At 43.1% G+C, this 18,553-nt stretch overlaps 1 long non-coding RNA gene across 1 annotated transcript; it reads right to left on the reverse strand.

The window, feature by feature from the left end:
• Window positions 1–1,918: 1,918 nt before the first annotated feature.
• On the reverse strand, window positions 1,919–16,864 carry LOC118497851. Its single transcript, XR_004900360.1, has 3 exons — window positions 16,854–16,864; window positions 9,663–9,668; window positions 1,919–1,989 (listed from the first exon to the last, which is right to left on the reverse strand). It is a non-coding gene; the product is annotated as an uncharacterized LOC118497851 (long non-coding RNA).
• Between the last annotated feature and the right edge of the window lie 1,689 nt (window positions 16,865–18,553).

Consider the following 18,553-nt stretch of genomic DNA (forward strand, 5'->3'; position numbering starts at 1 on the left):
AAAAAGAGCAGAGGAAACTGTGACACCTTTTGTGGCCTAGTCTTGGAGACACACACTGAATTCGTATCTTATTTTATTCAGTAAAAGCAACATACCAAGTCCAACCTGCACTCAAGGAGAATTAGGCTTCACCTTTGGAAGAGTGTGTTAAAGCATTTGTGGACATACTTTAAATCACTGTAGTATCTAATTTTATATATTCGAGTTTGGAACCACATCAATGTCTTCTATAATTATGAAAGTAAAATGCATGTAATAGAAAAAGAAAAAATGCAATGTCTAAACATTGAAATCAAACTAAAAGAAATGAACCTGAACACATATTTAGTTGATTTAAACAGAGATAGTAATTACTAGTATTTTAATTATTTTATAACAGCAATTTGACTATACATCCCTAAAATAAACTGTTTTCAGTAATTATAATACAGTATTATTATTCTGAAACTATTAAGTGTGTGTATTTCAGAATATAGCTATTTTGTTATGTACATACTATGTTAGTGTTATGCTGTATAATACATATTTGTATATTTTAAATGTACTATTTTAGTCTGACACTATTAAGTAATATGTGTGTGAGTGTGCTTGAATATTAGGATATATCAAATAAATAATTTGCTAATACACTTAGGATCCAAATCTTTTTAAAAATAATTTTTCATTTTTCAATTACAGGTGACATACAATATTACATTAGTTCCAGGTGTACAATTCAGTGATTAGACATTTGTATAACTTACAAAGTGGTCACCCTGATAAACCTAGTACCCCTCTGAAACCACACATAGTAATCACAATATTAATACTACATTCTCTATGCTGTACTTTACATCCCCATGACTATTCTGTAATGACCAATTTGTGTTTCTTAATCCCTTCACTTTTTTCACCTATTCCCCCAAATCTTTCTCATCTGGCAACTGTCAAAATGTTCTCTCTATCTATGAGTTTGTTTCTGTTTTGCTTGTTCATCTATTATGTTTTTTAGATTTCATATATAAGTGAAATCATATAGCACTTTTCTTTCTCTGTCTGACTTATTTTACTCAGCATAATACCCTTTATATCCATCCACATTATTGCAAATGGCAAGATTTCACTTTTTATGGCTGAGTCGTATTCCATTGTATATATGCATCACCTCTTCTTTATCTATTTATCTAATGATGGAGACTTAGGTTGCCTACATATCTTAGCTATTGTAAAAATGCTGCAATGAACATATGCTGCATATGTCTTTTTGATGTAGTGTTTTGAGTTTCTTCAGCTAAATACCCAGAAGTGGAATTGCTTGGTTCTTCATTGTTTCTTGTTACCCTTTGCTTTAAAGTTTATTTTGTTTGGTATAAGTCTTGTTACCCCAGGCTTTTTGTTTGTTTGTTTCTATGTCCATGAAATATCTTCTTTCATCACTTGACTTGCAGTTTGTGTGTGTCTTTTGATCTGAAGTGAGTCTTTTGTAGATGGCATATGTAAGGGTCCTATTTTGTTATCCATTCAGCCACTGTATGTCCTTTCATTAGAGCATTTAATCTATTTGCATTTAAAGTAGTTGTTGATAGAGAGAGCTTCCAGGCAATGAACACAGGGAGGTTCCAGGAGACTGGCCTGGAGAGGGTGTGGGAGCTCTGTGCCCTATGTGTCTCTTTCATTTGGCTGTTCCTAGGTTATATTCTTTTTCTAAAAAATCATAATCTAACTTCTGGTCAAGATGGGGGAATATGTAAACACACTCTATCTCCTTGCACAACTACAGAACAAATTACAACCAGATCTCAAAATAAATAACACCCAGAACCGTCAGAAAATCAAGCCGTGTGGAAGTCCAACAACCAAGGACTTAAAGAAGCCAACTTCATCCAGATGGGTAGGAGTGGCAGAGACTCAGAGATGGGTAGAGAGGCCCATAGATCCAGTATGGCATGGAGAGGCAGCAGAACAGGCAGTCCCACATTCACATGTGGTAGATAAAAATTGGAAGGATACCTCAGGAGTGAAGGATCCCAGACCAAGGCCAGACCGCAGAGCTCAGGGTTCTAGCACTATGAAGATAAATCCCCATAACTTCTGGCTATAAATACCAGTGGTGGTTGGGGCAGTGGAAGAAACTGCCGGATTTTTAGAAGATTCTGCATAAAGGGCCCACATGGATTTAGAAGTTACACAGACCCACCCACTCTGGGATCCAGTGCCAGGGCAACAGCTGAAACGGCACCAGTCACATACTGGGAATGGGTGAAGTGACTAGAAATTGGGCAAACCTCTAGAAGCCAAGCAACAGAATTGTCCCCTTCTGGAGCCTCCCCTCCCCCTCCAGCAGAGCCAGAAAGTGGTGAAGTGGGTGGCCCTGCTCTGGTGACTACCTAAGGCTCTGCCCCACACAATTTACAGGTGCCTTTTCCACATAGGCCATGCTACTAAGAGAGTCAGAGCAGCTCTGCCTCATACACAGAAACAAACACAGGGAGGCTGCCAATATGAGGAGACAAATAAATATGTCCCAAATGAAAGAACAGAACAAAACCCCAGAAAAAGAGCTAAACAAAATGAAGATAAGCAATTTATCTGATGCAGGGCTCAAAACACTGGTGATTAGGAGGCTCAGAGAACTTGTTGAATATGGCAAAAGCATAAGGGAAGAAATGAAGGCTACACTAAGTGAAATAAAGAAAAAGCTACAGGGAAACAACAGTGAATGTAAGGAAGCCAGGGTTCAAATCAATGATTGGAACATAAGGAAGAAATAAACATTCAACCAGAACAGGAATGAAGAAACAAGAATTTTAAAAAATGAGAATTATGCTAAGTGAAATAAGCCAGGTGGTGAGGGACAAATACTATATGATCTCACCTTTAACTGGAACCTAATCAACAAAAGAAAAAAGCAAGCAAAATATAACCAGGGATATTGAAATTAAGAATAATCTGACAGTAACCTGAGGGGAGGTGGAAGGGGATAATGGGGGGAAGGGTTTTCAGGAACAACTATTAAAGGACACATGGACAAAACCAAGGGAGGTTGGAATCAGGGGAGGGAGGTGGGGATGGCTGGGGTTGGGGGGAGTGGTTGGGGGTAAATGCAGACAATTGTAATTGAACAACAATAAAATAATTTAAAAATAAAATAAACTCATATTAAAGGTGATTTGAAAACAATGAAAAAAATGGGGGGAGTATAAAAAGACTGTAGAGCATCTCCAAAAGTGCCAACATCTGAATCATAGGGAAGACAGGAGAAGTGGAAGACCAAGAAAATTAAAATTTATCTGGAAAAATAATGAAAGAAAACTTCCCTAATTTGATGAAGGAAATAGACATACAAGTCCAGGAAGCACAGAGAGTCCCAAACAAGATGGACCCAAAGAGAACCACACCAAGACACATCATAATTAAAATGTCAAAGGTTAAAGATAAAGAGAGAATCCTAAAAGCAGCAAGAGAAAAGGAGAGAGTTACCTACAAAGGAGTTGCCATAAGACTGTCAGCTGATTTCACAAAAGAAACTTTTCAGACTAGAAGGGTCTGGCAAGAAGTATTCAAAATGATGAAAAATAGGGACCTACATCCAAGATTACTCTATCCAGCAAAGTTATCATTTAGAATGGAAGGGCAGATAAAGTGCTTCCCAGACAAAGTAAAGCTAAAAGAGTTCACCATCACCAAGCCATTATTATATGAAATGTTCAAGGGATTTACTTAAGAAAAAGAAGATCAAAACTGTGAACATTAAAATGGCAACAAATTCACAAGTATCAAAACTAAATCTAAAAAACAAACTAAACAAACAACCAGAGCAGGAACAGAATCATAGATATGGAGATTATTTGGAGGGTTATAACCTGGGAGGGGGAATGAGGAAAAGGTACAGGGATTAAGAAGCATAACTGGTAGGCACAAGATAGACAAGGGGATGTAAAGAACAGTACAGGAAATGGAGAAGCCAAAGAACTTATATGCACAACCCATGGACATGAACTAAGTGGGGGAATTGCTGGAGGAAATGGGGGTACCGAATGGAGGGGGGCAAAAGGAAATTGGGACAACTATAATAGCATAATCAATAAAAATATATTAAAAATAAAAATTAAAAAGTTATTGATAGGTATGGCTAGATAATGGATAGATAATAAAAGGCCTTTTATTATTCATATTTTTCTTCTTAAAGAAAACTCTTTAACAGTTTTTCTTATAATACTGATTTGGCAGTGATGAACTTTCTTGTCTGGGAAGTTTTCATCCTTCCTTCAATTTTACATGATAGCTTTGCTGGATAGAATAATCTTACTTGTATGTCCTTGCTTTCCATCACTTTGACTATTTTATGCCAATCCCTCTGGCCTGCAAATTTCTCTTGAGAAATCTGCTAATAGTCTTATGGAAACTTTTCTCTTGTTGCTTTTAAATTCTCTCCTTGTCTTTAATCTTTGGCATTTTAATTATGATGTGCTTTTGTGTGAGCCTCTTTGGGTTCATCTTATTTGGGACTCTGTGCTTTATGGACTTCTGTATCTAGTTCCTTTACTGGGTTAGGAAGTTGTCCATCATTATTTTTTTAAATAGTTTTTTTTTCTTTTTTCTCTCTCCCCTCTTCTTCCAACACCCCGATGATATAAATTTTGGTACACTTGAAATTATCCCAGAGGCTCCTTAAATAATTCTCATTTTTTGGATCCTTTTTTCTTTTTGTTGTCTGCTTCCTTGTCTCCCAAAATTGCTGATTTGACCATCTGCTTCATCTACACTATTGATTCCCTGTAATGTAGTGTTCATTCCAGTTTTTGTAATCTTTATTTCTGATTCTGGTTCTCTTTTATGTTTTCTATCTCCATTTTTATGTTTCCTATTTCTTTGTTGAATGTCTCACTAAATTTCTCTAATTTTCCCCTAAGTTCATTAAGCATCCTTATAACCAGTGTTTTGAATTCTGCATCTGGTAGATTGCTTGTCTCCATTTTGTTTAGTTCTTTCTCTAGAGTTTTGCCCTGTTCTATCATTTGGGATGTATTTCTTTGTCTCCTCATTTTGGCTGCCCCCCATGTTTGTTTCTATGTATTAGGTAAAGCTGGCATATCTTTCGGTCTTGGTAGAGTGGGCTAATGTAGCAGGTGTCCTATGGGGCCCAGTGGCATAGCCTCCCTGATCACTTGAGCTGGGTGCTCCAGGTGTGCCCCTTGTATGCATTGTGTGCACCCTCCTGGTGTAGTTGAACCTTGATTACTGTTGTTACATCAATGGGAGGAATTCACTCCTGGGCCGATCAGCTGCAAAGACTGGCCTCAACCACCATGGAGGATCTGCTGTACAGGAGCTGACATCATGGATTAAGACTCACTTCACCAAGGCTCTGGTGCCCACTGAGTCCACAGCTTGAGTGTGCTGCTCATGGAGGTGGTTGGGTGGTGCTTCAACATAGTCTGAAGCTGTCTACTGAGTGTGCTGGCCCTGTGGCTTCCCAGGAGGTACAGGCCAAGGTCAGCCGCCACCTGCGTCCTGCCTGCAACCTCATGGCATGAGCTACAAAGTGATCTGTAGGTGGCTGCTACTTGTGCTGGGCCTGGAGGTTCTCAAGAGAGACCAAGCTGTGATCCAAGGCTGGCTTTCACTAGTACTGGGCCTGGGGCCACTTAATAAGATACACAGGGCTAGCCAGGGCTAGATGCTGCTTGTTTGAGAGATTTTTGGGAAGAGTGAAGCAGGAGCCAAGAGAGGCCATTTGTATGAAAAGGTACTGGAAACAGCTTGGGTGGTCCACAAGTTGGATGGGGCAGGGTCTCAGAGAATCACCAGGGCCAGGCAACAGTGTGAGCCAGGCTGATGGAAAGTCAGATCCATGGGGGAGGACTCAGAAAAGGAACAGTGGCTTCTGTCAGCACTTCTGTCTGGGAAAAAGCCACCCCTCAAGCCCTCATCCTGATGCCCTACAGTTCAGTTCCTCCCCATATGTCCCTGGAACCTTTTGAACTACTATTCCAGAGCTGGAGCTCAGCAAGTGAGTCCAAGTAAGTCCATGTGGACCCTTTAAGAGGAATGTCTGGGACTCTAGAAGCCCTCTGTCTCACTCAGTACCAATACTCACTGTTTTTCACAGCTAGAAGTTGTGAGGACTTTTCGTCCAGGACTAGAACCCTTGGTTGGTGGGCCTCGTATGAGGCTAGGACACCGTGATTCTCAGGGGGGACCTCCCTCCACAGCCAAGATACCCCTCCTGATTTTTAGCTACTTCATGTTGTTGTGGACCAACCCATTCATCATCTCTACCCCTTCTTTATAAATCTTTAGTTATACAACTTCTGTTCAGCTGTATTCCAGGTGGTTCTGAATGATGATTGTTCTGTAGTCTAGCTGTGATTTTGATGTAGTTGTGGGAGGATGCAGGTACTGCACTTACCTATGCCACATCTTGACTGAAAGCTAGGATCCAAATCATTTTCAGAGTCAAATGGAAAATCCTATAATCTTAAATTCTATTTGGAAAATTAATAAGAACTTGCATACTTCTTTTAAGAAACAATGTTTCCTTTCTCTGTTTGTTACTGGACAGGGGCTTGGCTCTGAGTGGATCTGCCATAGGCCAGCCTGTAGCATGTGGGTTTTTGACTTTGTGTAGGGAAGATTTCATAACATGAGTCCAGGTGATTTTGAGAGTATTTTTACTAAGGCTGGGAACAGTGAAACAAAGGAAGGACTTAGGGTAGAAGAAGTAACAGGAGAGAACCTAGGCAGTGCTCTGCTTTGGCTTCCTAAAAATGTTATAGGAAAGGGAGTGAGCGACAGTGGGGCTGCTGTTGGCTCTGGGAAGTCAGAGAAAAAGGGGGGCTTGGAGGCAGGACCAGGGGTGAGCCTGGGTGGAGCTGCCGCTGCCCACTGCTCTCCTGGTTGCAAGTCTCGTGGGGACCCTCAGAGTTTAGAAGGAAGTATAAAGTTCAAGCCTGGGAAGGTATACAGGTGTGCTCTAGAGGGAGCCCACACTGAGTCTTTGTCCTGAGGGTTTTTATCTTTTTTTCTGTGGGTGAGAATCTTAGGGGATGGTTCAGCAGAATATTTATTAGCTTTCCAGGTGTATTTTTAAATGCTGATGTGTCAAAATGAGCATATGGTTGGGGAAGTTGGGAATATTCTTTGGTCTGCTTTACTGTTTTACTTTTATCTTGGGTTTCTCTGGCTTTTAATGAGGTTTTTGTTATTTGTTCCCCTGACTTCATCTGTCCTTGGGTCAGCTGGCACAAATGGCATTAATTGGGTCTCTGTTCTCTCTCTCCCAGACCAGGGGGATTTAAACTCTGTATTCTCTGGTCAGGGAGGAGAGATATGAACCATTTGCTCTCAAGTGTCCTTGGTTAGGGGAGATAAGGTCTTGGAATTCACCAGCTGACTGTAAGTTGCTCAAACTCTTTGGCCTTGTTTAATTTTCTTGTCTCAGTTTCCCCATTCCATTTGTCCAGGATTTTTCCTAGCTCCTTACTACTCTATCACACATTCACTGAAAATGTCTAAAAGCCATGACTAAGCCCAAAATAATAAATATCCCAATATGCAGATAGTGTTCTCAAAATAGAATTTCCAACTAAAAGAACCCATGAGTCTCTGGATAAATGCTGATTTTGAGGCCAGAACAGGAAACATGAAAGGGGCCCTGGATCTTTCTGTTGTGCTGGAAGGCAAAGAAGCTGCCACAGAGCATAGGGCTGGTGTGGAGAAGATCCAGGAGCCCAGTTGAGTGACCTCCCGCTGGACAGAGATAGGTAAGGTGAGCACTGCTCTAGTAATAATCATGATAGTAATAAGAACCATAACACCACAGCAGATGTGTTAAAACCCATTGCTTCATAATGATACTCATAAAGTAAATAAATAAAACTCGATGATCACTTTGGGAAGATACCAAGGAAGAAAACTAAAGGGAAAGGAAAAGGTATTCATTTTACTTTTTCTATTTAGACTGCAACTCAGGAATTTCTGCTAAAAATTTCAGCAGAGTAAATGCTACAACTGGATTACCACCATTTCGCACCCCTAATGATTAATGAATCCACTGCCAGGCTAGAGCTTGAAGCCAGCAGGATGGGCTATTGGGAAGAGAAGATGGATGTAAACTGCAGGAGAACTAGAACAAGTTGGAGTCTGGAAAGGTGTACTGAAACCTGGGACAGTGCTGCCTCTGACGTGATAGTATGGTGTCCTGCAGAGGTCAGGGCTGACGCTCTCACCAACACTAGCCCAGTGGTGGAGAAGCTGACAGAGTATCCGGGAGGCAATGTGGCTGCCGTCTCCTGGCAAGGAGGACAGCTGCAGACATGTGTGAACTGCAGAATGGGGCTGCCCACTCCACCTCCATGTGTCCCACCAGCCTCCCTTGTGCCCCATTTTAACTAGGGACATATTGGACAAGGGAATGCTCAGAAATACAGTCCTTCCCAGCCGCACTGACAAATGGTGAAACCACCACACTCATCGGTGCCTGCTGAAACCGCCAGGGGAGAAGCAGTGGGAGTTTCATAATGTAGTGGATTCAGCTGGCATGCCCTGAGTCCACTGATGGAAATTCACATCTCAGAAATAGAAACACCACAGTCACGTGCCTTCTACTGCAATGCAATGGGAGCGTGCAACCATGCCACAAAATATTCTCAGAAAAAAATCATACTGGCATCTGACCCCACCCTCAGGATCCAATCACCAGGATACAGGAGGTACAAGGGAGAGGGAAGTGTTAAATAACAGTACAGTACAGAGTTGCAGTCAACCACATTTAAGATGCGGTAGATGCCACAGAACTCTCAGGCTCAGCTTCTTCAGTAAACAAGTTGCAAAGAAAACAATAGGGGCATAGATATATTGCAGATAAAAGGGGCTTGAGAGACATAACCCAAAACAATGGGTGAAATGAAGCAACTTAAAATAGAAATAAATAAATAAATTTGTACATGGGATTAATTTTATTTCTGAGCAGATATTTGATGATATTAAGGATTTACTTGGTGCTGTATTTATTTATCTATTTACTTTTAGAGTCCTTATCTGTCTGAGATTTTTTTCAAAATAATCAGTATGCAGGTGAGAGTGTAAGTGAAACAAAGTGATCCATATGTTGAAATCATTAAAACTGGCTGACGGGGACCTGGGAGTTCACTATGCCGGTCTCTCTGCTCTTGTATATGTTTGATTTTTTTCATAAACAAAGAGGACGCTCTGAATTACAGATATGACCAACAATTACTTAGTAGATGTGGGTTTGATGGTAAATGGAGATATTGCCATTCTGGTTAGTATTTTTTCCTGTGAATCTGGTAGGCATGAGCCAAATAAGCAGAGCGGGAAGTTGTCAGATCCAGTTCCCAGCCCTGCAAAGCTGATGACCAGAAATGGCAACAACTTGCTCAGCCACCCCCAGGCTGATTTCAGGCCTGGAGCACTGCCTAGCATTTAGTTAAGTGCTTAGTAAGTGTTATTGCTATAATTAGAAAAACAATGCCAATTTTTTGTTAAAATATTTGTATGGCCAAGGGAACTTAAATGGGAGAGGGTCTGCACGTTTTTAGCCCACATGCGTCATCTCCCCGGCGAAGCAGCACGTCCCTTGAAGGCAGAGACCTGGCCATGCAGAGGCACTGCCAAACAGGTGCTCCACATCTGTTAGCTCTTGAGGAGTAAGTACCCACCTGGTGCTTGAAGGGCTCCTTCTGAGGCTGCTGAATTCTGAAAGAGGAGACTGAGTTTGTCTGTTGTTCTTATCACTCCTTCCCTTCAGCGTTTTTCTCCTGTTCAGTCCCACTGTCTTTCCCCCTAAATCCTCAATTAGGCAGTTCAAGTTCAACTCTTGCCTCCTTATGAGTCCCTGGGCTGTGTTCCTAGGACAGCACCCATGCGGGCCCATCGCAGCCTTCAGGCTTAAGCCTTGCATGACCAATGGAAGAGAAGAGGAGGAAATGGCTAGGCGAAAGGTTATAGCAGAGTGATAATTACGCAGCTCATCTGTCAGCCTTCTATTGATAAAGTGAGTATCTAGCCCTACTTGAGTGTGGAAGGTAAGCTTAGGCAGTGTGACAGATTTCTGTTGTGTGTGATCTAGAAAATTTTTTGTTTTGCACTTTCAACATGCACCACACAAACAACAAGCTAACCTAGGAAAGTGGGCAAATTGCCTTTTGGTGACAAAGCCCAGGCTTTCTAACACTGAAAGACGGGAGTTGTGGGGTGGGGGCACAACCTTGCCGTTTACTCGGGGTGCAGTCCTGGCCCGTCTCCTGTCTCCTTTCCTGTCTGTGAAATAAGGATGGTCACAGGAATGGGAAGGGACAGTGAGCAAGTCCACATGCTGCATGTGTGCACAGGGATCAGGTGTGTCTAGAAGACGCTGATTTATCTCTGCTGACTTCCATGAACAAACGGTGGACTTGGATCTGGTGACCAGTGGTTTCCGAGCTCCGGAGTGTACCGGGACCACCGAGGGGGCTTGCTAAAAACATGGAAACTAGGACCCGCCACAATTTTTAGGTCAGCAAGTCCGGAGGAGATGTTGATGTCAGTCTAGGGACCCAACCTTGCATCAGATTTGGGAGGGAACCCTGTAGCGGCTACTACAGGAAAGACCAGCAGATGGCAGTGTTGTCGAGCCCAGGCCTCCTCGGGAGCCAATGAAAATGTGTCAGTTCGGGACTCAACCCACAGAAACAGGTTTCCCCCAAGCTTGTGGGGGTGGCTGTGGCCAGGCAGGCTGCTCTGGGGAGGAGAGCAGAAGGAAGCCCTGGGCGAGGCTGGTGTGGGGGAGGAATCAATACCTCTTCAACCACCTGGGTCTCCTTTCCCTGCTGATTTCCCTCAAACCGGGGCCCTGGTCTCTCCCACCATCCCCGTTTCTGCCTGTCCAGAAGTCAGAGCAATGGCATCAGTCACAGGAAGTAAAATCTCAACCCCTTGGAAATAGTTCTTTGAGCTTTCTTTTTAGTAACTCTATTTTGGGACTGAACCCTTATGAATAAGAAAATTCTTCCAAAGTTTAGTAAAAAATATCACATGTAATAGATAAAGCCCTAACATTCTTTTTTCTCCCAATCTGCCCCGTTTCTTGTCCCAGTATTATCTTTTTAAAAAATTATTTTATTGTTTATGCTATTACAGTTGTGGTGATTTTCCCCCATTGCCCCCCTCCACCCACCATCCCCCAATCCCTCAGGCAATGCTCCCACCATTGTTCATGTCCATGGGTCATGTGTACAAGTTCTTTGGCTACTCCATTTCCTATACTGTACTTATATCCCCATGGCTGTTCTATAACTACCTATTTTTACTTCTTAATCCCTTTACTTCTTCAGCCATTCCCCCATACTCCCCTCCCATCTGGCAATCATCAAAATGCTCTCTGTATCCATGATTCTGTCTCTGTTCTTCTTGTTTGCTTAGTTTGCTTTTTATATTCAATTGTTGATAGATACATATTTTTGCCATTTTATTTTTCATCATATTGATCTTCTTTTTCTTAAGTCCCTTTCATATTTCGTATAATAATGGTTTGGTGATGATGAACTCCTTTAGTTTTTTCTCTTGTCTAAGGATTCTTTATCTGCCCTTCAATTCTAAATGATATCTTTGCTGGGTAGAACAATATAGGCCATAGGTCCCTGCTTTTCATGACTTTGAACATTTCTTGCCAACCCCTTCTAGTCTGCAAAATTTCTTTTGAGAAATCAGCAGACAGTCTTATGGGAGATCCCTTGGAGGTAAATAGCTTATTTTCTCTTTCTGCTTTTAAGATTCTTTCTTTATCTTTAACCTTTGACATTTTAATTATGATGTGTCTTGGTGTGGTTCTCTTTGGGTCCATCTTGTTTGGGACTTTCTGTGCTTCCTGAAATTGCATGTCTATTTCCTTTACCAAATTAGGGAAGTTTTCTTTCATTATTTTTTCAAATAGATTTTGAATTTCTTCCTCTTGCTCTTCTCCTTCTGGCACACCTATGATGTGAATGTTGGACTCCTATTGAAGTTGTCCCATAGGCTGCTTATACTATCTTCATTTTTTTGGATTCTTTTTTTCTTGTTGTTCTGGTTCTTTGTTTTTGCTTCCTTATGTTCCAAATTGATTTGCTTCCTTATGTTCCATTGATTAGATTATCAGCTTCATCCACCCTACTGTTGTTTCCCTGTAAATTGTTCTTTATTTCAATTAGTGTATCCTTTGTTTCTGACTGGAACTTTTTCATGCTGCTGAGGTCCTCACTAAGTTCCCTGAGTGTCCCTATAACCAGTGTTTTGAACTTTGCATCTGATAGATTGCTTATATTCTTTTGATTTAGCTCTTTTTCCGTAGTTTTGATCTGTTCTTTCATTTGGGCCATGTTTCTTTATTTCTGTGTTTTGTCAGCTTCCCTGTGTTTGTTTCTATGTATTAGGCATGGCTGCAATGACTCCCTGTCTTGGTAGCATAGCCTAATGTAGTAGGTGTCCTGTAAGATCCAGTGGCACAACCTTCCCTATCCCCCTAGCTGGGTATTCAAGGTGTGCCTTTCAAGTGGACTGAGTACACCCTCCTCTTGTAGTTGAGCCTTGGTTGTTGTTGGCAAATCAATGGGAGGGATTTACCCAGGCCAGTCAGCTGCAAGGACTGGCTGTGACCACTGACCACCAACCTCTGCCCTATGTGGAGGATCATCTGTGCAGGGGCTGGGCGGTGGTGTTCAGACGTGGTCTATAGTTGTCCACTGGGTGCACAGACCCTGGGGCTTCTCAGGTGGCACAGGCTAAGATCAACCCCCACCCATGTTTTTCCTGGGGCCACCCTGGCTGAGCTGTAAAGCAATCTAAGACGGTTATTACTTTGTTGGGCTTGGAGATTCCCAGGCAAAGCAAAGCTGTGAATCTAGGCTGGCTGCTGCTAGTGCTGGGCCTGGGGCCACTTAGCAAGAGGTATGGGGGCTGGGGGCTCACTGAAGGCCAGCTGTTGCTTGTTTGGGGGGATTTAGGAAGTTGTATAGCAGGAGACAAGACCAACAATTCATATGGAAAAGTAGCTTGGGTGGGCCTGTAACTTGGGTGGGACAGAGTTTCTGGACATCAAGGCAGGTCAAACAATGTTAATGAGGTTGATGGAGTCTCAGATATGGCACCAACTTGCTGGTTCAGTGAGGGGAGGATTTAGAAAAGGGACAGTGGCCTTTGCTTGCCTTGATGCCAGAGAATACAGTTTCTCCTTGTGTGACACTAGTGCCTATCACACTGCCACCCTAGTGCTGGAACTCAGAGGGAGTGAGTCTGAGTACATGAGTCCATGTTTGGGTTCTTTAAGAGGAACTGCTTGGGCTCCAGAAGTTTCTTCCACTGATTCAATCTCTGCTGGTTTTTATAGCCAGAAGTTGTGGGGACTTATCTTCCTGGCACTAGAACCCTGAGCTCGGGGGCCTGGTATGAGGCTTGGATTCCTCACTCCTGAGATATCCTTCCTGAGTTTTTATCTACCACATGTGGGTGTGGGGCCAGCCCATTCTGATTCTGTGTCTGCACCCCTCTTTCCAGTCTGGATAGATTGGTTTCTTTAATTCCATAGTTCTCAGGCTTCCATTCAACTCGATTTCTGATGTTCCTGAGTGACAGTTATTCTATATTTTAGTTGTAATTTTGATGTGGTTGTGCAAAGAGGCCAGCCATGTCTGCCTATGCTGCCACCTTGACCAGAAGTCCTAGTATTATCTTTCTATCACTGCTGCAGGCACATGGTTCAGAAGAAAGAACATAGAGTAGAGTGGCTGCTTTGGCTACCCAAACCTTGGATCCTTCATGTGCCACCAAGGAAACACTACCCACTTTGAAGAGTTGTTATGAGGGTTAAATGAAGCCACACTTGAAAAATGCCTTCTACAGTGCAAGGACTCAGGATACATCAATGAGGCAGTCAGGACAAGCCAGGGTCAAATACCAGTGACACCTCTCTGAGGTCAGAAACTGGTCTTGGGTCAGTCTGGAACTTCCTGCTGCTCAAATTTCCCAGCACAGTATCCACTAGCCACATGAGGCTCTTAAGCACTTGCTATGTGGCTGGAGTGACTAAATAACTGAATTTTGTATTTTCTGTAATTTTAATTAATTGGGGTTTAAATTTTGGACTGCATGGGTTTAGCAGAACATCTGGCTGGATCATTTGGGGTTGTGAAATGCTGTCCCTTAGTCCTACTTGCATGGCTGAGAGCCTCACAGAGCAGCCGCCTCTACCAGGCACCACTGCAGACCACAGGTGTGAGTGAGAAAGGGGCAGAGAGGCATTGAGCAAAAGTTACAGCAGACAGACAGAAATCAGAGACTGTTTTGCTAAATTTATAAAGAATGTCATCATTCCTTTCTGGATCTTTGTCTCCCTCTGTGGTGTCTAGCAAAAGTGAACCACTGTCCACCTGCTCTCAATTTCTGTAGCCAAGTGTGTATGTGTTCATGTGAGAACATGCAGGGAGTGAGGGAGGGGTGGGGAGAGAGAGAGAGAAAAATGGATGGATGTCACTTAGATGATGAGTATCCTACTTGTGCCGAAACACAGCACCTCCCAGGCGCTGTGTGTTGGAAGATTATTGCTGGGTATAAGAATGTGGAATAAACATCCTCTTGCAATTGATTCCATGGTGAAACTCTCGGATAAAGCCCTGTCTGTAACCCTTTCCCTGCCTGGAACCTGGTGATACATCAAAAATCACTGCTGAGTGGCCACTTGCAGCTCACTGCTGCAAGAGTGACTCTGTGACTAGAATGGCTTTGGACAGAGAACAAGGGGGAGGAGGGAACATAGGCTATCCAAGGAAGGGACTTGTGTTTCTCCATTTTCCCTCTGTACTCTCCACGTAAAGCCAGCTCTCCAGCTCCAACACATTACAATTTATTTGATGTTGTGTCTGCCCACATCATCTCCCAATCTGTCCTGACTGTACCCTCCACCATATAACCCCACTCACCTCCTTGCTGCATTGTGCACTGAGTGAACCTTGTGGCTTTGCTCAGGGCCACTCCCAGTAGGGGTGGTACAAGCAGGTAATCTCCAGTGTGGGCTGAGAGGATCATATTCTTTCCAGAGGCTCCTATTAAAATAATTACATACAGAGGCTCCTATTAATATAATTACATTATGGGGGTGGGAGTGGGGAGGAGAATGGCAACACTAACCTGGCAATATTCCTGGGAAGGAATATTCCATCAGCTTCACGAGACCTCACTGAAGAAGGGAAGCTGCAGGGTCCTCAGATGATGTCACAAGGACAGTGTATTTCAACAGGGGGCAGGGTGAGGAAGACAGTGGGGGAAACAAGGGAAAAAAACAGAAAGGAAGAGTGGAGCTTTCTGGAGCACAAGAAGCGTTGTATTTTGAATGGGAGAGGAAGGCAAATGAATCCTGGGTTTTCTGAATCAGATCAACCTGAATTCACACCGTGACTTAGCCTTTTACCATCAAGGTGGACCCCATGGAAGGTCCTCGAAGAAGTTTATTTTCCTCAAGGGTGTTCAGTTGTGAGGAGTACATGAGATTTTTTGTGTAAAGCCCATGCCCACACCTGAGAAGGCACATGCATCATTTTTGCCTGAGGTTGCCCATCCTTCCTGTATAGAGAAGAATTATTGCATACATTGGTGTAGATCTCTTCACTGCTCAGAGCACTTCCCAAAAGATGATCATGATTGTCCAGATGTAATACCTTCAGAGGCAGGCAGCCTCTGAGGCTGTACCTTCAGAGAGCCTTGGACAGGGCGAGGGACCATGTTAAGACTCCATCGGCTCAGTGGTAACTGGATCAGAACTTTCGCATCTTCTGAGCGCCGGACCTGAGCTGCTTCTCCCAGGTTCACTTGCTAACCCATGCTCCTCTTTTGGCCACGAAATGGTTAGTGCAGCTTTTAATTAGTTGGTCAGAGAGTAACAGGCACATTTTAAAGACACTGATGATGCAGCATTGTTGTCTGGGTAGATAACGTGTGCTCTACATTGGGAAGAGCAATGTCTGCATCCTTTGGGGAAAGAAGCTCTTGACACTATTGTTTTCCTCTGGTGCCAAGTCAGCCAGGAGGAACGTTGCCAGGTTCTTGAGCACTTCTTGGACCAGCTTAGCTGATGAAGACATAGTAACCTAAAGGGTTCTATGAAATGGTTTGCAGGCTAATTTGGGTTCAAGTGCACATTGGCATGAAGCAAACTTCAAGTGCTGGGTGTGAAGCAGAGCACCAGACAGTGGGCGAGAAAGGGGGGAAGGCAGCAGGGAGCAGTGTCATCAGTTACCACTGCCTTTGAACTGCAGCAAACACCACCATCTGTGGGGCAATTACCATGTGTCAGAACTGTGTTGAGTGTTTTTCATGCATCATCTCTTAATCATATATTTTTAGTAGCCCATTTTGCAGGTGAGGAAACTAAAGCTCTCTTAGCAATGATGAAGAAATAGCCTAAGGGTATGTAATGGTAAATACAGATATGAAGGCATCATTTGAATACAGGCATTTCCATCTTCAGATCATTTGTTTTTTATACTTGTATTACAGTATCTGTCACCAAACTGTTTGTCACCAAACAGGTGATAAATGACCTGGTTCACAATTAATGTCAAAGAGCACAGAACATTCTATGGCATGGGTATTTTATTGGATAAGGTTGGACCATGTTCACTGAAAAGGCCAGGTGAATTCCCACCACCCACAATAGTGCTACCAGAGTCTTAGGTCACACTGTGCCCTTTTTAAATTCCCCTAACCAATGGAACACTCAGGAAAAGTCCACAAGATTGGTTACAATTTAATGACTTTGTCCAAGGTTCCCAAAGGATTTGAATGTACAGTGGGACAGGATCATGGCTAGGAAGAAGTAATAATTGCCCTCGGGATTATAATACTATGAGCTATCAATCATTGAGCTCCCAGGCATTGTACTAGCTTCTTTACATGTCTCAACAATCTTCAGAACAACCCCATGCGGTAGGTATAATTACAAATCTGTGAAAAATACTAGGTCTCGGAGAGTTTGAATAAGCTGCCTGAATTATTATAGGATATGCTGCCCCTGTGGTTAGAACCCAGGTTAACTTGATGCCAAGCCAAGCCACTTAACCTTGATGGTCTTGTACTACCACCTTACTGTAGACAGTCAGTCAGAGCTCCTGGGATCCTCCCCCACCGACCAAGATGGTGCAACAGGAGGTTTTTACACTGAGTGCCCAAAGGCTAGAAAGATGAGTGGACAGAAAAAAAGCCCTCCCCTCCCTTTCTCTATAAGAAGCATGGGCTTGAGCAGGAAGCGGAGATGATCTTTGAGATGGGGGACCACCATCCTACCAGGTTGTGGCACCAGAATAAAACCTCTTTCCTCTTGGACCAGCATCTGTTTCAAAGCTTGGCTTTCACTGTGGCAGGCAGCTGTACCTGTGTTTTCGGTTACAACAATTCTAGGCAATAAATACATGTTGTTGTGTTGATTTGAAAAATAATTATCCCCACCACCCTCTTTCTGCAATAGAATGAGTTACCTGTGGATCTGGGGTTTCTAGTCACTCAAATGGCTTAGCCAGAGAGCCTGTCCCAGAGAGGTTACCTGGAAGAGGGTCTGACCGTGCTATCCCTACAGTCCCACCAGATCCATCAGCTCTGGTGACTCAGTCTACTTCAGGAGTGGTCAGGGTAGTTTCAGACCCTCAGAGAACCATGCTGGCAATTCCCAGAACATCTTCTCAACTCTAAGAAGTAATTTTGGAGCAAAGATCCAAGCTGTCCCTGCCACCTTATTGTCCTTTTCCTGAGACCAAGGAACTGGGAGCCAAAATGATGTCCCTCCCCAACCCCTACCATCAGTAATTACTGCTCAGCACCCTTGGCTCATCCTTCTAGAAAGAAGCCTCTCTCTTCCCTCTCAACCTTGCCTCAGCCCAGTTTTCCTCCCAAGAGTCCCTTCCTTTAACTATATCTTGAAATAATAAAGCTAAAAACATAGAAATTCAATAAAAATGGAAGCTTTATTCACCTTGGCAGGTCTCAGAAGTATTTAATAAGTGTGGAGAGACAAAAATAGATCATGAGGTAGCTGATAAGAATAACAATAACATTCCTTTTAGAGAAAGCCCAATGCAAAGGAGAACTAGGGGAGAGACTGGGGGCAGGGAGAAGGAAGGAGGGAAATAGACAGAAAAAGAGATTCAGTGGCCTTGATGGTTGGTGAAATAAGGTTTGTTCTTTTGGAAAAAGGAGAGCAAATTGTTTCTGTGGATACCCATAGAAGAAACAGGCTGTGGGGGGTCCAGGGAGTGGAAGGAGGATTGCAGGGGGTGGGAGTAGCAAGAGAGTTTCAGGAGAGACCCATACCCCAGGGCAGCCTGGGAAATAATTACAGCCCTAGAAAAATCGATCAGCAAGCTTTTACTGAGTGCCGGGGGCACAGTGCAATGTGAAACTAAAGACTAGGCCTATTTGCAAGGCGAGTGCAGTGTACTGGGGAGACAAAAATAGCACACTTGAAATAATTAGAGAGCAATTAATGCCAAATTGTCTGGTTCAGACTGGAGTCCAACATGGCTCGAGAGCTGGAAAAGACCTGGTAAGCTGG

This window comes from Phyllostomus discolor, chromosome 13 (genome assembly GCF_004126475.2).
Source record: "Phyllostomus discolor isolate MPI-MPIP mPhyDis1 chromosome 13, mPhyDis1.pri.v3, whole genome shotgun sequence".
In the NCBI taxonomy this organism is placed as follows: Eukaryota; Metazoa; Chordata; class Mammalia; order Chiroptera; family Phyllostomidae; genus Phyllostomus; species Phyllostomus discolor.